This window comes from Sapajus apella, unplaced genomic scaffold, assembly GCF_009761245.1.
Source record: "Sapajus apella isolate SASKATOON/1434 unplaced genomic scaffold, GSC_monkey_1.0 scaffold4, whole genome shotgun sequence".
Classification (NCBI taxonomy): Eukaryota; Metazoa; Chordata; class Mammalia; order Primates; family Cebidae; genus Sapajus; species Sapajus apella.
In genome coordinates, this window is record NW_022436944.1 from 34,898,338 (window position 1) to 34,919,476 (window position 21,139).

At 38.8% G+C, this 21,139-nt stretch overlaps 1 protein-coding gene and 2 long non-coding RNA genes across 7 annotated transcripts in view; 2 read left to right on the forward strand and 1 right to left on the reverse strand.

Annotated features, from left to right (window-relative positions):
• The window catches only part of LOC116542170, a 141,814-nt gene that overhangs the window by 54,056 nt on the left and 66,619 nt on the right, over positions 1 to 21,139 (forward strand). The window lies entirely within an intron of this gene.
• NEK11 (NIMA related kinase 11) overlaps positions 1 to 21,139 on the reverse strand; it is a 308,049-nt gene that overhangs the window by 20,964 nt on the left and 265,946 nt on the right. The window lies entirely within an intron of this gene.
• On the forward strand, positions 11,110 to 17,653 carry LOC116542153. Its single transcript, XR_004265094.1, has 2 exons — positions 11,110 to 12,009; positions 14,796 to 17,653. It is a non-coding gene; the product is annotated as an uncharacterized LOC116542153 (long non-coding RNA).

The window sequence follows — 21,139 nt, forward strand, 5'->3', positions numbered from 1 at the left end:
TGTTCTCACTCATAGGCGGGTGTTGAACAATGAGAACACATGGACACAGGGAGGGGAGCACTACACACTGGAGTCTGTTGGGGCGAAATAGGAGAGGGAGAGCAGGGGGTGGGGAGTTGGGGAGAGATAGCATGGGGATAAATGCCAGATAGAGATGAAGGGGAGGAAGGCAGCAAATCACACTGCCATGTGTGTACCTATGCAACAATCTTGCATGTTCTTCACATGTACCCCAAAACCTAAAATGCAATTAAAAAAAAAAAAAGAAACTCACTCAAAACTGCACAACTACATGAAAAATGAACAATCTGCTCCTGAATGAATACTGGATAAACAATGAAATGAAGGCAGAAATAAAGTTGTTGTTTGAAACCAATGGGAACAAAAACACAACATACGAGAATCTCTGGGACACATTTAAAGCAGTGTCTACAGGGAAGTTTGTAGCACTAAATGCCCACATAAGAAGTGAAGAAAAAGCTAAAATTGGCACCCTATCATAATAATTAAAAGAGCTAGAGGAGCAAGAGAAAACAAATCCAAAAAGTAGCAGAAGACACAAAATAACTAAGATCAGAGCAGAACCAAAGGAGATAGAGACACACACACACACACACACACACACACACACACACACACACCCTTCAAAAAAACAACAAATCCAGGAGCTGTTTTTTTGAAAAGATGAACAAAATAGACCGCTAGCCACACTAATAAGAGAGAAGAATCAAATAGATGCAATAAAAATGATAAAGGGGATATCACCACCGATTCCATAGAAATACAAACTACCATCAGAGAGGACTATAAACAGCTCTATGCACATAAACCAGTAAATCTAGAAGAAATGGATAAATACTGTACACTTACACCCTCCCAAGACCAAACTAGGAAGAAGTCAAAACCCTGAATAGATCAATAACAAGGGCCGAAGTTGAGGCAGCAATTAATAGCCTACCAACCAAAAAAAGTCCAGGTCCAGATGGAGTTCACAGCCGAATTCTGCAGACATACAAAGAGGAGCTGGCATCATTCCTTCTAAAACTATTCAAACCATTAAAAAAGCAGGAATCCTCCCTAACTGATTTTATGAGAACAACATCATCGTGATACCAAAACCTGGCACAGACACAACTAAATGATTTTATGAGACCAACATCATCGTGATACCAAAACCTGGCACAGACACAACTAAATAAAATTTCAGGCCAATATTCATGATGAACATAGATGCAAAAATCTTCAATAGAATACTGGCAAACCAATTGCAACAGCACATCAAAAAGCTTATCCATCATGATGAAGTAGGCTTCATCCCGGGGAATGCAAAGCTGGTTCAACATACACAAGTCTATAAACGTAATCCACCATATAAACAGAACCAAAGACAAAAACCACATGATTATCTCAATAGATGCAGAGAAGGCCTTCGACAAAATTCAACAGCGCTTTATGCTAAAAACTCTCAATAAACTAGGTATTGATGAAATGTATCACAAAATAATAAAGGTATTCATGACAAACCCACAGCCAATATCATACTGAATGGGCAAAAACTGGAAGATACCCCTTTGAAATCTGGCACCAGACAAGGGTGCCCTCTCTCACCATTCCTATTCAACATAGTACTGGAAGTTCTAGCCAGAGCAATCAGGCAAGAAAAAGAAATAAATGATATTCAATTAGGAAAAGAGGAAGTCAAATTGTCTCTGTTTGCAGACAACATGATTGTATATTTAGAAAACCCCATCATCTCAGCCCAAAATCTTAAGATGATAAGCAACTTCAACAGTGCCTCAGGATACAAAATCAATTTACAAAAATCACAAGCATCCCTGTACACTGATAACAGACAGAGAACCAAATCATGAACAAACTCCCATTCACAATTACTACAGAGAATAAAATACCAAGGAATAAAACTAACAAGGCACCTCTTCAAGGAGACCTACAAACCACTACTCAAGGAGATAAGAGAGGACACAAACAGATGGAAAAACAGTCCATGCTTATGGTTAGGAAAAATTAATACCGTGAAAATGGCCATACTACCCAAAGTAATTTCTAGACTCAATGCTATCCCCATCAAGCTACCATTGACCTTCTGCACAGAACTGGAAAAAACCACCTTAAACTTCATATGGAACCAAAAAGGAGCATGCATAGCCAAGACAATTCTAAGCAAAAAGAACAAATTATTTCTGACTGGCTAGCCATGTCAGAAAGCTGAAACTGGCCCCCTTCCTTAAACCTTATATAAAAATTAACTCCAGATGGATTAAAGACTTAAACATAAGACCTATAACACCATGAAAACTCTGGAAGAAAACCTAGGCAATACCATTCAGGATATAGGCATAGGCAAGGACTTCATGACTAAAACATCAAAAGCAATGGCAACAAAAGCCAAAATAGACAAATGGGATATGATTAAATTTAAGAGCTTCTGCACAGCAAAAGAAACAATCATTAGAGTGAACTGGCGACCAACAGAATGGGAAAAAAATTTTGCAAGCTACCCATCTGACAAAGGGCTAATATCTAGAATCTGCAAAGAATTAAAATAAATATACAAGAAAAAAATAACCCCATCAAAAAGTGAGTGAAGGATATGAACATATAGTTTTCCAAAGAAGACATTTATGCAGCCAACAAACATACAAGAAAATGCTCATCAGTACTGGTCATTAGAGAAATTCAAATCAAAACCACACTGAGATACCATCTCATGCCCGTTAGAATGGTGATTATTAAAAAAATCTGGAGACAGGTCCCATTTGTCTATTTTGGCTTTTGTTGCCGATGCTTTTAGTGTTTTAGTCATGAAGTCCTTTTGTACAGCAAAAGAAACAATCATTAGAGTGAACAGGCAACTAAGAGAATGGGAAAAATTTTGCAATCTACGCATCTGACAAAGGGCTAATATCCAGAATCTACAAGGAACTAAAACAGATTTACAAGAAGAAAAAAACAAACCCATTCAAAAGTGGGTGGAGGATATGAACAGACACTTTACAAAAGAAGACATATATGAGGCCAACAAACATGAAAAAATGCTCATCATCACTGGTCATTAGAGAAATGCAAATCAAAACCACATTGAGATACCACCTCAAGCCAGTTAGAATGGGGATCATTAAAAACTGGAAAGAACAGATGCTGGAGAGGACGTGGAGAAACAGGAACACTTTTACACTCTTGTTGGGAGTGTAAATTAGTTCAACTACTATGGAAGACAGTGTGGCAATTCCTCAAGGATCTAGAAATAGAATTTCCATGTGACCCAGCAATCCCATTACCGGGTATACACCCAAAGGTTTATAAATCGTTCTATTATAAAGACACATGCATGTATATGTTCATTGTGGCACTGTTTACAATAGCAAAGATCTGGAAACAACCCAAATGTCCATCAATGATAGATGGGACAAAAAAAATGTGAAACATATACACCATGGAATACTATGCAGCCATAAAAAACAATGAGTTCACGTCCTTTGTAGGGACATGGATGAATCTGGAAACCATCATTCTCAGCAAACAGACACAAGAACAGAAAATCAAACACTGCATGATCTCACTCATAGGTGGGTGTTGAGCAATGAGAACACATGGACACAGGGAGGGGAGCATCACACATTGGGGTCTGTTGGTGGGGGTTGGGGAAGGACGGGGGTGTGGTGGTTAGGGAGGGATAACATGGGGAGAATTGCAAGATATAGGTGACGGGGGGTGGAGGCAGCAAACCACATTTCCATGTATGTACCTATGCAACAATCCTGCATGATCTGCACGTGTACTCCAGAACCTAAAGTAAAATTAAAAAAAAAAAAAAATGGAAAAAACAAAAAAACATCTGGAGACGACAGATGCTGGAGAGGATGTGTAGAAATAGGAACACTGTTGGTGGTAGTGTAAATTAATCCAACCGTTGTGGAACACAGTGTGACAATTCCTCAAGGATCTAGAAATAGAAATACTATTTGACCCAGCAATCCCATTACTGGGTATATACCTAAAGGATTATAAATCATTCTATTATAAAGACATATATATGCACATGTATATTCATTGCAGCACTATTTACAATGGCACAGACTTGGAACCAACCCATATGCCCATCAATGATAGGCTGGATAAAGAAAATGTGGCACATATACATCATGGAATACTATGCGGCCATAACAAAGGATGAGTTCATGTCCTTTATAGGGAAATAGATGAAGCTGGAAACCATCATTCTCAGCAAACTGACAGAACAGAAAGCCAAGCACCACATGTTTTCACTCATAAGTAGGTATTGAACAGTGAGAACACATGGACACAGGGAGGGGAGCATCACACTCTGGGGTCTGTTGGGGGATGGGGGGTATGTGAGGCATAGTAGGGGTGGGGAGATTGGGGAGGGATAACATTAGGAAAAATACCTAATGTAGGTGACCGGGGATGGAGGCAGCAAACCACTATCGCATGTGTATACCTATGTAACAATCCTGCAAGATCTGCACATGTATCCCCAAACTTGAAGTAAAATTTAAAAAACTAAAAAAGGAAAAAGCTCCTCAACATTGGCCTTAGCAATAATCTTTTGGATATCACATGTTTTCCTTTTCTTAAATCTGCCAATCCCTCACCCTAGTTCTCAGCCAATGACTTTACCCATTTTCTCAAATGAAAAACAGAAACAATCGCATAAACATTCCATTTTCCCAGTACTCAAACTGCTTACTTATTTGGATCAGCAATTATAAACTTGGCCTCCTCTTCTGTGCCTAATTAAGGGATCCTTCCTGCTCCTATCAAAGACAAAACTTTACCTGAGTGATCTGGATCCTGGCCTCTGTCACCATCCCAGTGACATTCCCTCCTTCAGTCATCTTTCTTTACCTCACAATCACTTTGTACGTCTACTGGATCATTCCTGTCAGGACACACACATGACCTGCTATATCTTGTCCTAAACAATAAAACCTCCTTTAACCTCGACATTCCCCAAGGCTCATCCCCTCCTCAACCCATCACTTTGATCTCTATTCCCAACAAAATTTCTTAAGTTATGTTTGTTCCTTTTTTACCGCACACTCTTTTTCAACCCACTCAAGAGTCTTTCAACTACTCTTGCAATGGTATCAATGACTTTCATATGGCCGATTCCCCTGGCCACTTCTTTGTATACATATATTTTTTAATTCTTTTTTTAAAAAATGAGGTAAAAGTCATTTACCATAAAATTTCTGTTGTTTATAAATTAGCGAGTCTGAAGTATTTTGTTATAGCATTGGAAGGGAGTAAAATACTTAAATTTTCTTTGTCTTGGGTTTCTTATATTTAAGTGGGGATTTCATACCATCCATGCATACATATACACACACACACACATACACCTTAGCATGACAGCTATTATTTTACTATCACGCATATTATTGTTGCTTTCCCAGAGGTGAATTCCACAGCAGTCCTATTTCTGTTAAACTGGAAGCTTCAAACAATTTTGTTGTTCTATCTCGGTTATTAGTTTTTTTAAACTTCTCTGGATGAATTTGGAAAAAAAAAAAAAAAAAGACACCAGGAGGCTAATGACACAGTGGGAATGAAAAACCTGTAATTTCTTAGAAATAATCATGAAAGGCCGGGCGCGGTGGCTCAAGACTGTAATCCCAGCACTTTGGGAGGCCGAGGCGGGTGGATCACGAGGTCAAGAGATCAAGGCCATCCTGGTCAGCATGGTGAAACCCCGTCTCTACTAAAAATACAAAAGAAAAAACATTATCTGGGATGGTGGCACATGCCTGTAATCCCAGCTACTCAGGAGGTTGAGGCAGGAGAATTGCCTGAACCCAGGAGGCGGAGGTTGCAGTGAGCCGAGATCGTGTCATTGCACTCCAGCCTGGGTAACAAGAGCGAAACTCCGTCTCAACAAAAAAACTTTAAAAAAAAAAGAAATAATCATGAAAACCTAATTTACTAGAAAGCCTTAAGAGAACACAAGCACAGAACCCTGAAAATGATTTTATGAAATATAAGAAATCTCTGCACATCAAATATGTACGAGTCACTGCAGGAATATAATGGTACAATGTATTTTACCTTTAATATTGTTATTTCAACAATTATTTGATGCTAGCAAGCATGGGGAATCTTCACTAATGTTACATTTTACAGATAGAGGTTTAAAATTCCCCATATGTAATGTTTCAGTTGGCTGTCTCTGAATCAGGTGGGCAAAGACAGAACAGCTCTCTCTGCAGAGGCAGGCAGGTGCACTGGTAGACGCTCCCATAGTATTCAGCCTGCCCAGATGTGGCATGTGCCTTGAAGGCCTCTGTCAGTGGCACTTCCCTCCTGCTCAGTTCACCCTGGGCAGGATCCTGAGTGCAGTTGTTGGTTTAATATAATGTCAAAGCTAACCATTTCTAAAAGGATTATTTTAATTGTGACTTAAATACTTACCATCATTCATAATCACAGTGAATATAGATGGACTAGACTCACTGACTAAAAAAAAAATCCAGCTAGGTATTGTTACAAGAAATACACCTAAAACGTGAGAGCACTGAAAGACTGAAAGTAAAATAATTTTTCACAAAGTTACCAAGCAAATAATAACCAGAAGAAATTTGGGGTAGCCATAGTAATATGATAAAAATATATCTTAAGTTAAAAAAGCATTATTAGCGATAAAGTCATTACATAATCATTCAATTCACAAAGAAGAAAATAATTCTAAATGAGCATGCATCTAATAAAATAGAATCAAAATACAGAAAGCACTACAAAGAAACTGTCAGATACATGTTCACAATGTTGGATTTTAATATAACTTGCTCAGTTATTGATAACTGAAACATTCAAAATATTAGTAATGATAGAAAATATCTTAATAACATACTTAATAAGCTGAACTTAGTAAATACACAGAGAGCTCTCCCCTCCCTGACAACTGGGGAAAAGACATTCTTCCCAGGCTCTCATGTAACATTTGCGAAAACTGTCTGTGTGCTAGACAATTTAAGCCTCAACGAATGCTGAATAATTGGTTTCATATAAACTCTAGTGTCTGACCACAATAAAATTATTAGAAATCTGTAACAAAAATAAAGATTAAACATTTACATGTGAGTAAATTTTAAAATAATACATTCTAAATAAATTATGGATCAAAAACAAAATCAGTAATGGCATAAACAAAGTCATTTTAGGCTGACAGCAAAGTGATAGGTGCTCCAGCCTTGGAATGTTACAGTGTAAATTTATTCTAATATTTGGAAAACATGCTATAATGGTTCTGCAATGATGCATTTGAATTTTTAGGATTCATAAATAGAACATTCTATTTAAGAGAGCTCTCTTGCTGTTATCTAAGATGTGAGAAGGGAGGGCAGTGTTCTCTGTGCTGTTCAAATTAAAAGAGTTCTTACATTTCTTTTTTCAAAGAGAAGGAAGTGGGATGGCAGGAACTATTCCTTTAGTTATTGGGTATCTCAAATGAAAATAACTTATATTTTCAATTTTTTCCATCTATTTCTTTCTATGCTGCCTTTCCTTTCTAAATTTTATCATTTTGTTCAAAAATCAAAAGGCTTTTAAGTTTTTTAGGGATTCTCAAACACCATTTTTAGTCCAAATGCTTCATTTACAGGCTGTTTTGCCCAAGACTGAATTGGCAGCTGGGGACAAATAGGACTAGAGTCCAGGTTTCAGGACTCTCAGAACAGTGTTTTTTGGGCTGGATTATGGTCTCTGGACATAGGAGTCCTAAAGGAAGGTTTCCTAAGGTTCCAGAATTTGAACTGCTTGGAGGCAAATCCCGAATATATGTTTGGCTGACTCCCCTGCTGATGAAAACTATTAAACACCGAGGAAGCTCTTCCTTTCTCCCCTGCCCACTTCCCCCAAACTCAATCTCGAATCCTCCAAATTCCTTTACTTACAACTCTTGCTGTGCTTACCTTTCATTTATTTAAAAAAATACATTTTATCACATCTACTTATTTGCCCATCAATTATAGACTATCTCTATCTCAAAGGGGCTCTAAAGAATAGAGCCATATCTGCTTAGTTTTATAAGGATAATATAGAAAATGTCCTCACATGGAAGACAGTGTGGCATCCTCAAGGATCTAGACATAGGAATACTATTTGACCCAGCAATCCCAATACTGGGCATATACCCAAAGGATTATAAATCATTCTATTATAAAGACACATGCACACGTATATTCATTGCGGCACTGTTTGCAATGGCATAGACTTGGAACCAACCCAAATGCCCATCAATGATAGACTGGATAAAGAAAATGTGGCACATATACACCATGGAATACTATGTGGCCATAAAAAAGGATGAGTTCATGTCCTTTGTAGGGACATGGATGAATCTGGAAACCATCATTCTCAGCAAACTAACCCAGGAACAGAAAACCAAACACCACATGTTCTCACTCATAAGTAGGTGTTGAACAGTGAGAATACATGGATACAGGGGGGGGAGCATCACACACAGAAGCCTGTCGGGGTGGGAGGCTAGGGGAGGGATAGCATTAGGAGAAATGCTGTAAATGACAGGGGGTTGGATGCAGCAAACCACCATGGCACATGTATACCTGTGTAACAGGCCTACACGTTCTGCACATGTACCCCAGAACTTAAAATATAATTTAAAAAAAGAAAATGTCCTTACATTTTAAATATTTTAATTTTGAGTCAATCCCATACTTAGAGAAAAATTATAGGAGTAGTATAAAGAACTCTTTTGTCCCCTAGTCTTTGAGAAAAAGTTGCTACTCCGGTGTCCCCCACTTATACTTCATACATTTGTACTTCATACATTGTATGAAATGTACAAAATGTACATTTTGTACTTCAGATATGTACTTTATTCATACAAATGTATTTCATACATTTTCTACAAATAAAAACACTCCTACATAACCACAGAACTGCCACCAAAATCAGGAAATTAACATTGATATATCTGATTCTGTTATCTTGTATATAGAAACATTCAGATTTCCCTCAGTTGTCTAATAACACTGCCTTATAACAAAGCATTCAAAATAATTATGAGTTCATTTACTTGTCATGTCTCTTTAGTTTCCTTCAATGATTCGGATGCTAGAATGTCCCTCAATTTGCATTGCTCATGCCTTTGGGATTTACCAGCTCTTACCCTTTGGTTATCCATCCTTTTATGTATTAGCCTAAATGATGACACTTCAGGAGTGCCTTTCATTATCCTGGGGTTTTATTAGGGAGCTCCACCTACACCAGTTCAAGAAGGCCCTCACTTCTCTTGGGTAAAAGCAAAGCCCTGATGGTAATAGGAGAAGGATCTTGCCACTTCCAGGTACCTACTAGTGATTTTTCCATGCAATCTGTCTCTGTTGTTCCTGTTGTACTGTAAGAAAGAAGGACTCCTCTTAGGGAAGGGAAGCAGCTTGTGAAGTGAGTTTCCAGAAGCTCAGGATACAATGTCTTGTCCCAAAGATTTCCCTGCACCCCCATCACACTTTGTAAATCCCACCACTAAAGGGTACATTCATACAGCTGAAGAAATCACTTCTCAAAGCAGCTATTAGTTTCTCAGCATAAAGTTCAGGGGCTGCAAAGCTGAGCACAGTGAAAAGACTGAAGCCCCATGAGACACTCTAAGTGCTGGCTGGGATTCTGCTACAAACTTTCTGCGTAGCACTGGGTGAGTGACTTTCACTTTTCAGAGCCTCAGTTACTTCATCTGCCACATAGACTAAATGATTTCTAAGGATTCCTTCAGCTCTAAATGTTCAGATTCAGTTGTAAGTGAAAGCTCAGAAAAACATCTGCTTATAGGTATCTGCTTATAGGTAATCAATAATTATTTGTTGAAAAAATGGTAAAAATGACTCAAAAGCCAGAAGAAAATATTTTGTAAGTCATGAATTTCACTCTTTTTAAAAATAATATCTGAGTAAGAAAATTATTTTTAAGAGCTTTCAGTCATGAGTAGTTCTTGCTCAGAGAAAGAAGGGGAGAATAGAAGAAGACTTTTTAAAGAGTCTAGTAAGTACCAGGAATGTTTAGTTTTTATTTCATCTTTGTGGAATTCCCTCTTATTTTTATATATTTTTTAAATTGATAAAAAATATCTATATAACAAAAGTTCTTCTTTCAAGTGTATAGCTCTATGTGTTTTGACAAACTCATTCAGTCACCTAACCCACACCTCAACTGAGACACAAACAATTCCATCACACTCCAAAATTCCCTCATATCCTTTTGTAACTAAATCCTCCCTCTACCCCTTGGTGATGACTAACTTGTTTTTGTTCCTTCAGTTTTGCCTTTTCCAGAATGTCGTATGAATGGAATCCTTCAGAATATAGCTTTTAAGAACTGGTGCCTTTCACTAACATAGCATTTTTGAGAGTCATCTAAACTGTTGTGTGTATTATAATTTGTTGTTTTAGTTGCTGATCAGTGTTTCACTGTATGGATGTGCTGCAGTTGGTTTATCCATTCACAGCTGACCATTATTTGGGTTGTTCCCAATTTTTGAAGATTGTGAATAAAGTTGCTGTATGTATTCATATGTAGGTTTTTGTGTGGACATATATTTTCATTTCACTTGGATAAATACCTAGGAGTAGAATTTCTGGATTGTATGGCAAGTGTATATTTAACTTGATAAGACACTGCTTATTGCTTCTCAGCCTTTTGGCTAAGATCAAGTGTGAAGAAACTGCTCAACTGTTTTCCAAAGTGGCTGTTCCATTTTACATTTCCACTAGCAGTGTATGACAGTTCTACTAGCTTCATATCCTGGCCAGAACTTGGTATTAAAACAAACAAACAAACAAAAAAAACAAGGCTGGGTGCAGTGGCTCCCACTTGTAATCCCGGCACTTTGGGAGGCCAGGGTGGGTGGATCACAAGGTCAGGAGATCGAGACCATCCTGGCTAACATGGTGAAACCCTGTCTCTACTAAAAATAAAAAAATTAGCCAGGCATGGCAGCGTGCGCCTGTAGTCTCAGCTACTTGGGAGGCTGAGGCAGGAGAACTGCTTGAACCCCGGAGGCAGAGGCTGCAGTGAGCCGAGATTGCACCACTGCACTCCAGCCTGGGCCACAGAGCAACACACACACACACACACACACACACACAAATTTATGGCAAGCACTTGATATCTATTTTATGTGTTACATACACAATCATATGAGGTATGCAATATAATTCCTGTTTTACAGTTGAGGAAACTGAGGGACAGATGTTAAGTATGCTAATGGCACTACATGGGGGGTTAGAGGGTGGTCTAGTCACTCAGCTCTCCAGGCCAGTCACTGTTTTCCTTTATAAATGAAGATATTAACTTCTGGAACAATCTCTAAGCTGATTTTTAATATCTATGATTTCTCAACAACCTGGAAACATTGCTAATGGTTTAATGGATACACAGAAGGTCATTATCATCTAATATTCATTACCCAAGCCCCCAAATTTACAAGGATTTTTAGGGCATCAGAACTTAAAAATATTCACTGATAAATGGTTGTGTATAAAATTAGTCCACCCTCTTTGCTGAATGCTAGTTTCTATCTCTGCCCATCACACTAAGAGTTCTGTTACTGGTGAGCTGTGACAAGGCAAACACAAAGTGAAAATGCAAAGTAAACTGACTTCATTAAAATGGCATTGCAAAACTTGTAGATGCAGGGTTTCACATGGTGCGTGCTGTGATTTGAATGTGTCCCCCAATGTTCATGTGTTGGAAACTTAATCCCCATTGCAGCAGTGTTAAGAGGTGGGAACTTTAAGAAGCAATTTGGTCTTGAGGGCTCTGCCTCACGCGTGGATTAATGCTATTATTGTGGGAGTGGGTTAGTTATTGGAAGAATGGGTTCCTGATAAAAGGATGATTTTGCCCCTGTCTCCCTCTCTCTTGCTCTTCTGCCTTCTGCCATGGGATGATGCAGCAAGATGGCCCTTACCAGATGATGGCAACTTAATGTTTGACTTCCCAGCCTCCAGAACTGTGAGAAACAAATATCTTTTCTTTATAAATTACTCAGACTGCAGGGTTCTGTTATAGCAACACAAAATGGACTAAGTAATGAAAATCATATTGGAAACTTGTGCTGTCATTGATAAGAAAGGGCCTGAGCATTAGGTCAAGTAACTACTGAAAAACTGAAAAATCAGTAACAGTGGCAACAGACTCTTCAAATAGGGTGATTTAAATTTTAGGAAATTGGAAGAAGACTTTGAGAAAATCAACAAAGTCCTCTAATATATTCCCCAAAATGATCTTCTCTGATTTTACTATGTTTGCTCCTCCATATCTCCCTGATCCCTAGACTTCTTCTGTCCTTTATCCACATTCTCTCCTAAGGTGGGTCATCTAGTTTCATGGCTTTAAATCCTCCGTTAAACTATCACACTTGTCACTTCCCTCCTAAACTCCAGACTCATGTATTCAACTAACTACTTGAGACTTCTTTGTGGCTGTCTAGTAGGTAATAATCTTATAATTATTGTGTCCAGTCAAATTCCTATTCTTCCCTCTAAAATATCTTAACACTACTCAGTCTTCCCCATTTCTGTTCATGTCAGTTCCTATTCAGGTCAAAACCCTCTGAGTTATTTTTGATGCCTCTCTTTCTCTCACATTCTAGTAGTCTAGTGTCTTTCATAATCAGATCAATTAGTAAGACCTATCAGCTCCATTTTAAAAATGTAAGCAGGATCCCAACACTTCCCACCATTTCCACTACTACTCTGTCACCCACCTGATTGTTTCAGTCACCTCTCAATAAGTTTCCTGCTTCTACCCTCACTAACCTACACTCTGTGGGCTCAGCAGCCACCATGCCGTCTTCTCAGAGAGATATATCCTGACCACCCTCTTTAAACTGTAGTCTTTACCAATATTCTGTACTACTTATTCACCATCTCTGCTTTTGTATTTTCTTCTTAGTACTTGCTACTTTCCAGCATGATCTGCTTTTCCCTAATATTTTATGATTTATCAGTCACCCATTACAATATAAGGTCCATAAGAACAGGAAATATTTTCTTTTTCTTTTTTAAATTGATTCAACTGCCTAGAACAGCGCTTGGTGCATAGTAAGTACTCAATAAATATTTGTTGGATGAATGAGTACATATCTTGAAAGTCAAATAGGAAGGAATATGGTGATATCATACAATTTTATTAAAATATATATGCATCCCATAGTATTCTAAGAATTAGCACATAGTAAAATTATAACCTAATTTTATACGCCCTGAGATCACTTTTATGGTTTATAGCTGCTGTTTTTCAAGATAAAACTTCAAATAAGTATGGTTTTCAGTATTTCTTATGATATTTTCATCCTCATTTCAAATGAATTGGCTTTATGGGGCCTGCACAATCATCTCTAGATAAAAATGACCTCTTATATTTCTGGGTGATTAGAAAAAAGCCTTATTTTCTAAAAAGGAATTCTATGTAGAAGGGACAGTGTTTCTGCCTTTCTTCTTTCACACTTTGCACACCCAGGCCATCTGGAATGAAATTGAAGTCTGCCCAGAGCAGCTGGAAGCCCTGGCCGCCCTGCTGCCCATGGAGGCCTCTGAGAAGGCTGACTCCAGAGGCCCTCAGCTCCTTGGAGGAGGTAAGCGCCAACACAGTGTTGTTCAGCAGATGCCACCGTCTGCCATGTAAGTTAAATAAGGCAGACAGCAGCAGCTGAGGAGATTTTAGCCTCCTGTTCTAAACAATATTTTATCTTAACAGCAGAAAATGTTTAACGTGTTCCCCCCTCCTCCTAGAAAAACAAGCAATTTGTTTTCAGGAAGAGGGAGAAAAAACACTTTCCACCAGTTCTGATGGGTCATCAAGTTTAAAAGCTCTCTTACCCCTAACCCTTTAGAGAAAATAACAGAAAGTATTTTTCCCTTTCTCTGGAGCTTATTTACTTTGCAAATTGTTTGCCTAGAAGTGCTACAATAATGGCTATATATATATTTTTGTTTCTAGATTCATTAATGATGTGAGAAGTGTAAAACTCAAAGCAGAAGCCTTTTGTTTGTTTTCAGGATTGCTTCCCCACTAGGCTTGGAGACCCCTGAAGGCAGAGGACCTGTTTGAGCTATCTTTGGACTCTTCACAGTCCTGGCACAAAATAGCACCTAAGTCATTCATTCAGCAAAAATTTTTAAACAATATTCCTGTCATGACACATTCAACAAATTCTTTTAATTTATTTATATTATTTTTAGAGACAGGGGCTTGCTCTGTCACCCTGGCTGGAGTGCAGTGGCGCGATCATAGCTCTCTGCAACCTCGTACTCCCAGGCTTAAGTGATCCTCCCACCTCAGCCTGAAGAATAGCTGGGACTATAGGAATGCACCATCACAACCCCGCTAATTCTTAAAAAAATATTTTTGTAGAGATGGTGTCTTGCTATGTTTCCTAGGCTGGTCTCAAACTCCTAGCCTCAAGCATTCCTCTCATGTTGGTCCCCCAAAGCACTAGGATTATAGGTATGGGGCACCATTACTGGCTATAAGCAAATTTTTAATGAGCACTTAGTATGTGCCACATGCTGCAGATGTAGCCACAAGCCTCTGACCTCACAGAACTCATACTAAACAAGTAAACAAGGTAATTTTAGATTTTTTTTCAGTGCTACAAAATAAAAACAGGGAAATAGGAGAGAGAGTAGAGAACAGGACTGTTGAGAAGAAAGTCTGGAATCCCCAACAAGGTGGGTGGCAAAAAAGATATTTCTAAGGGATTTGGCACAGAACCCCACTGTTTGTTTTACCACCAGGCCCTGGAATTTGAACCACCATCTTCTGGACTGACTCAAATGCAGAGGAAGCCAGGCCTGCCACTAACATTTGTAAGAGCAGCAAGAGTATAAATGGAGATCCACATATGTATAAATAATTAGAGTGTGAATCAAGCTAACAAACTGTTTAATAAAATACGATCTACTCTCTAGCTTGACAAATCAACTTTTCAAACACCTGGAAGAACAAGTTTGCACTCAGGATTCTCAGACTCCTCCAAGTTCTGCACTGGGATGTGGAAGAGCTGTGCAAGCCAGCCCTTGGGTCCCTGATCCCCGCCTCCTGGCCTGTGCCTGTCTATTCTCAGCCTGGCTCCAGCTCCCATTGAGAGGAAGTTCTTGTACACACATGATACTATAGGCCTCTGTCTAATATTTATCTATACCTTCTGCTAACAGCCACTGTGTGACCACCCTTGGGCTTAGGGGTCCGCAACCGACAACAGAGAATGGGAACCAAGGCAGAGGCTCACAGACTCTAGAAATGGGCATAGGTCCATGTGGGCAGAGACCTGTGGAATCCTGGGTAAGCAAGGTGTCTTAGTTTGCTTGTGCTGCTTAAACAAAACACTATAGACTAGGTAATTTATAAATATTAGAAATATATTTCTCAGAATTCTGAAGGTTGGGAAGTCCAAGGTCAAGGTATTGGCAAGTTTGGTGGGAGCTGCTTTCTCTGCTTCCAAGATGGTACTTTTTTGCTGTGTCCTCTTGAGGGGAAGAAAGCAGAAGGGCAAAGGGGCCAATTATCTCTCTGAGGCCTCTTTTGTAAAGCTGTTAATCCATTCCTGAGGGCTCTGCCCTCATGACTTAATCACTTTCCCAAAGTCACATCTCTTAATACTACCACAATGAGGATGAAGTTTCAACATGAATTTTCAAGGGGTCACATTCAAGCCATGGCGCAGGGCATGGCCTAGTAGAGGAAATGCAAGCTCTGGGTATGCAAGTCCCCTTTGCCCCATAAACTTCTTGCTTCATGGGAAGGGATGTGGCTGGAGGGTACCCCTCTACAGCACAGGTCCCAGAGCACCCTTCTTGCCTTGAGTTTAGGGATAGTATAGGTGGTGGTAGTGAGGCTACTTTTGCTCATTAAGAAAAGCCTCTATGATGGGGTGGGGCTGAGAATGACATTTGAATGGAAACTTGAATGATAAAGATGAGTTATCCATGCCAAGACCTGGGAGAAGGGCATTCCTAACTGAGAGAAGAGGAAATGCCCAGATCTCATAAGCTCTGTAGAGAAGAAACACCAACAGGAGTGGGTGGAGCCTAATTAAGAGAAGAATGGTAAGAGATGAGGTGAAATGGTCAGGCAGGAGCAGGGACCCTGAAGGTCAGGTAAGGGGGTTTTGACTTTACCATGTGTGCAATGGGAAGCTTCTGAAGAATTGATATGAGTTCTGTTACAGCACAATCACTCTGGGTGCTGTGTGAAATGGATGAATAGCAAGGAGCTGCTGGCAAGGGCAAATCAACAGAAGCACCACTCAAAATGCCTCAGTACCCACTACATAAGGATTCTTGTGATTAATTCTTCCCCAAATTTTAGAGCCAAGGAAAATCCAGCTCTCCTACTAAGAGTTGTAGATTAGAGCTTCTGTTTCTAATCCATAAACAAATTCTAAACAGGTCTTTTCATGACAATTCCAACTTTGTCATAAAGTCATCTACTGAGAAACCAGTAGGCAGGTTTCTCCTCTTGTCTAGACCACCTGAAAGCACATAGCTGAGTTTGCACTTCTTTGCAGAGGAAACTGCTCATTTATCAATCTGGCCTCCAATCACAACTTTATAGCTAACTACCTGTATGTTTTCATAAACTTCTCTCACACAGTATAAATTTTAAATAAATCACAATAGCTATTACACATATAAGTAGTAATAACTCAAGAGACTGGTATCTGACTAGCGGTTATTTCACCAGTGTATACACTGGAAGTTTTGTTTTTTGATGTATGTACATTATAACTGCAGGGCAGGTCGTAAGAAGATTTTAAATTCACATTAGCTTTGCTACCACTAAACTATGGGGACTGAGTGTTTCTAATTTACAAACAAAGATATGCAATGTCTTTTTATGATCATCCTGACTTTATAATAGGATTGCTATAAAATATTTTAAGACATACGAAAAGGCATAAAGTATAATACAATGAGTACCCATATATCTAACTCCCAGTTTAAGAAATAAAACATTAGCAAATACAGCTGAAGTTCCATGAATTCCCCTCCCAAATCATAATCCCTTCCCACCTGCAGAGGGAACCTCTATTCTAAGCCTGGTGTTTATCACCACCAAGAATTTAAAAAATACTTTTACTATACATACACAAGTATGTATCCCTTAGAAATGAGCAGTAGTACTGTTTTGTAGTATAAGTAGTAGTACTTATACCATTTACACTTTAAGTAAATGGTGTAAGTTTTTTCTTGGTTTTGCGAAAAATTGTTGATGTTTATGTCCTTTGATTCTATAGCTGATTGACTTTCACTGTGAGTCATTCCATCATTATTTCTGTATTCATTCTCCTGCTGAAGTATATTTCAGGTTGTTTCTATTCCTCTCCTGATCCCCCTCTCCCAACACACATGCTTTTATTAATAAATCTGCTGGAACTTTGTTGCATACATCTCCTTGGATGTGTTATATCATAAAATATACAGAGAGAAAATTGAGCTTTTTCAGACACAGGTTCTACATTAAATCATTTTCAGATTGACTTACCATTGCTCATATTCAATCCTTTAGAATGGGTTCAAGATGGATATTTTATAGTAATGAAGCATAATCCAGAGAGGGACAGAGTGATTTTTAAGATCAGAACTATAAAATTTTTTAAAAATCCCTGTACGGTAACAAGGAGCTCACCTAATTGAACGCCTTCATTTTATGGACAAGAAAACCAATGCTCAGAGGGAGAAGAGTTGCCTAGTAGTGAGCACTGGGCTACCGGGAGCAGCAGATCCTTCATTGAGCCTCCACTGTGATGGACATGTGTACAAATCATACAAATAAACCCCTTGCTTTCCCTTCTATTCTCTAAGCCTCACTAAACAATGTGTCATGAAACATGGCCCACTTGATGAAGTCATTCCTGAATGAATTACAATTGTGCTTCCTTGATCAATTCAAGCCACATTTTTTTTTTCATTTCTGAAGAGTCAGTTTCACCTCAGCTTTACTGAAGTAGAAGAAAAAATCAGAAGATAAAACAATTTCTTTATCAAGCATAACTGGAATAACTAGATTTACAAAGGAAAAGTCTTTAAAAATCACAAAGAAAAAAATATAAAGTTGGAAGAATTTCTCAAAGCAAGGATGAGTTCCCATGACTGGGAAACTATTCAGTTTCTTTGATTAAGACTAAATTTTAAAATCTGCATTTTATTTGGTGAGATTCAACAAGGACTTTTTCCTTGACCAAACTTTAAGCATGTTCCTCTTAGGCCCCTTGTTGACTAGGCCTGGTCCTGGCCTGCTGAGCCCAGCTCAGCAAGAATCCCCTCACCCTTGATACCCAACCAAATCCTCTTAGTAATTTCCGATCCGTGACCCCTTCACCCTGTCCATTGGCTATAAATCCCCAGCTGTCCCTACTATATCCAGAGTCACGATTAATCTCTCCCCTGCTGCAGTAGTCTTGAATAATGCCTTCCTTGCCTGTTTAATTATGTTTCATGCTTTTTTTCTTCAACAGATTCACCTCCCAATACCAAACTGTCACTGAGTCCCATATCCCAAAATGCCTGTAATTAGGATGACCGTGTGTATCTGTTTACTGAGACAGTCCCAATGCATGCCTGACACAGGAGCACAATTACCAATGGCTGCCCAGTCTACTCTCAGAAGTGCCTTGGTTTGCACAATAAATTGTCTTCACACATATGAGGTGTGACATTTACTGGCTTGAGACACTAAGAAGAGGACTTGAAAAATGGTGCTACAGCAATATACACAGAACAGAAGAGCAAATTCATGAAACTAAAACACCCCCTTTTTCATAGTGCCTCCAGAGGCATAGTTACCTTTGATTCATATCACATTCTATCCAAATTAAGTCTTTCACTGTAAATAAAAATGGATGATTTTCACGAATTTCTCATTCAAACATATTCATACAATGCCTTTATTATGCCTCTTTTTTGAGAACTACAGATGGGTTTATTATAGAACACTGACCAGAAATGTGGCATGCATTCCAGGAAGAGAAGGGGGGGAATGTGACAGAGAGGGGATAGAAAGAGACCAGGAAGGCCAATGTGGTATAGGCTTCAGGAAAAACAGCTGAGATTGGGAATCGATACCCCATTCTCCAGGAATTGCATTAAAGGCATTAAAGGGCTGAAATGAATTTGCCGAACAATAACTGAGGCTGACACCTGCTCTTGACAGAGGGGATGAATCAAGACTGAGTTGTGCTTTAGCACCTGCTGTGGGGAGAAAGAACAAGAGGGGAACTACTAAAGCTTCTCACCTAGAAATGCTGAGTTTTTTAATTGCTTTCTGATGCCAAAAGAGAAAATTCCTCATTAAGGTGGGGTTTGTTTGTTTGTTCTCACTATTTTCAGGTATTTGAAAACATTTTCAACAGGCCCTTATTCTGCAGAGCTTTCTTAGGTCTGATGGAATGATGAGACTAACAACTGCACACTCAGTGAATGGGATCTCAGGCATGGGCTTTCAGACATAAGATGTGATGCAGGGAGGAGGGGAACAAGTGAGATCAGATCATCTCCAAAGTTTCCTCTAACTGAAAAGTCTAAGATTCTGCCATTCAGTGGACTCTCTACATGGGTTTGCTAATCCCATTTTGCAGACGGAGAGTCAAACAAGGAGAGGTCAAGGACACTGAGTTGGACCAGAGGCCTCTTCATCAATGCTCAATATGTGACCCACAGGGTCAGACTCACAATTTAGAAAAGAGGAGCCAAGGCCATCACAAGGATGCTCTACTGAAACCTCATCACATGGAAGTATGATGCCACCAGCAGCATTGCATCACATGTGAGCTAGTGAGACATGCAGAATCTCACTCTGCCCCAGACCTCCTAAATCACAATCTGCATTTAACCAGACCCCAAGAGTTCAAGAAACACAGACTCAGATTTGCATTTCTCTGCTGATTAGTGATGTTGAGCAGTGATTACCCTAAAAGTAGCAAGACTCTAGAAAGTAGTTACAACTATGAACTAGCTTTTTAAAAAATATAATTTCAAGTTTTATTTTAGATTCGGGGGATACATGTACAGGTTTGTTACAAGGGGATTTTGTATATTGTGTGATGCTGAGGTTTGGGATATGAATGACCCCATCAACCAGATGTTTACTCTGTTGATAGTTTCTTTTGTTGTGCAGAAGCTTTTTCATTTAATTAGGTTCCACTTGTCAATTTTTGCTTATACGGCAATTGCCTTTGAGAACTTATTCATATATAATTTCCCAAGGCTGATATCCAGAATGGCGTTTCCTAGGTTTTCTTCTAGAATTCTTATAGTTTGAGGTCTTACATTTAAATCTTTAATCCATCTTTAGTTAATTTTTATATATGGTAAAAGGTAGGGATCCTGTTTTATCTTCTGTATATGGCTAGCCAACTATTCTAGCACCTTTATTGAATAGGGAGTCCTTTCCCCGTTGCTTATTTTTTGAAGACTGTGTCAAAGATTAGATGTCTGTAGGTGTGAGGCATATTTCTGGGTACTCTATTCTGTTCCATTGGTCTATGTGTCTGTTTTTGTACCAGTGTCATGCTGTTTTGGTTATTGTAGCCTGATAGTACAGTTTGAAGCTGGGTAATGTGATACCTCTGGCTTAGTTCTTTTTGCTTAGGATTGCTTTGGCTATTTGGGCTCTTTTTAAGTTCCATGTGAATTTTATAATAGTTTTTTCTAATTCTTTGAAAAAATTATGTTGGTCATTTGATAGGAATAGCATTGAATTTGTAGATTGCTTTAGGTAGTATTGCCATTTTAACAATATTGATTCTCCCAATTCATGAGTATGGAATGTTTTTCTATTTGTTTGTATCATCTATAATTTCTTAGCAGTGTCTAGTAGTTCTCCTTATAGAGATCTTTCACCTCCTTGGTTAGATATATTCCCAGGTATTTTATTTTTTGTGTGGCTATTGTAAATGGGATTGCCTTATGAACTAGCATTGACAGAGATTTCTGACATTCTTGTAGGGTCAGGCCAGCTTTCTAAGCTGGGAGACATTGTTTCCCATACAGCATCCTCTACCAAAGTACTAAGCTTTCTTTTCTACAATATGAATTTAAACCTGGTAAATGTACTATAAAAGAAGCCACCACCCATTTCA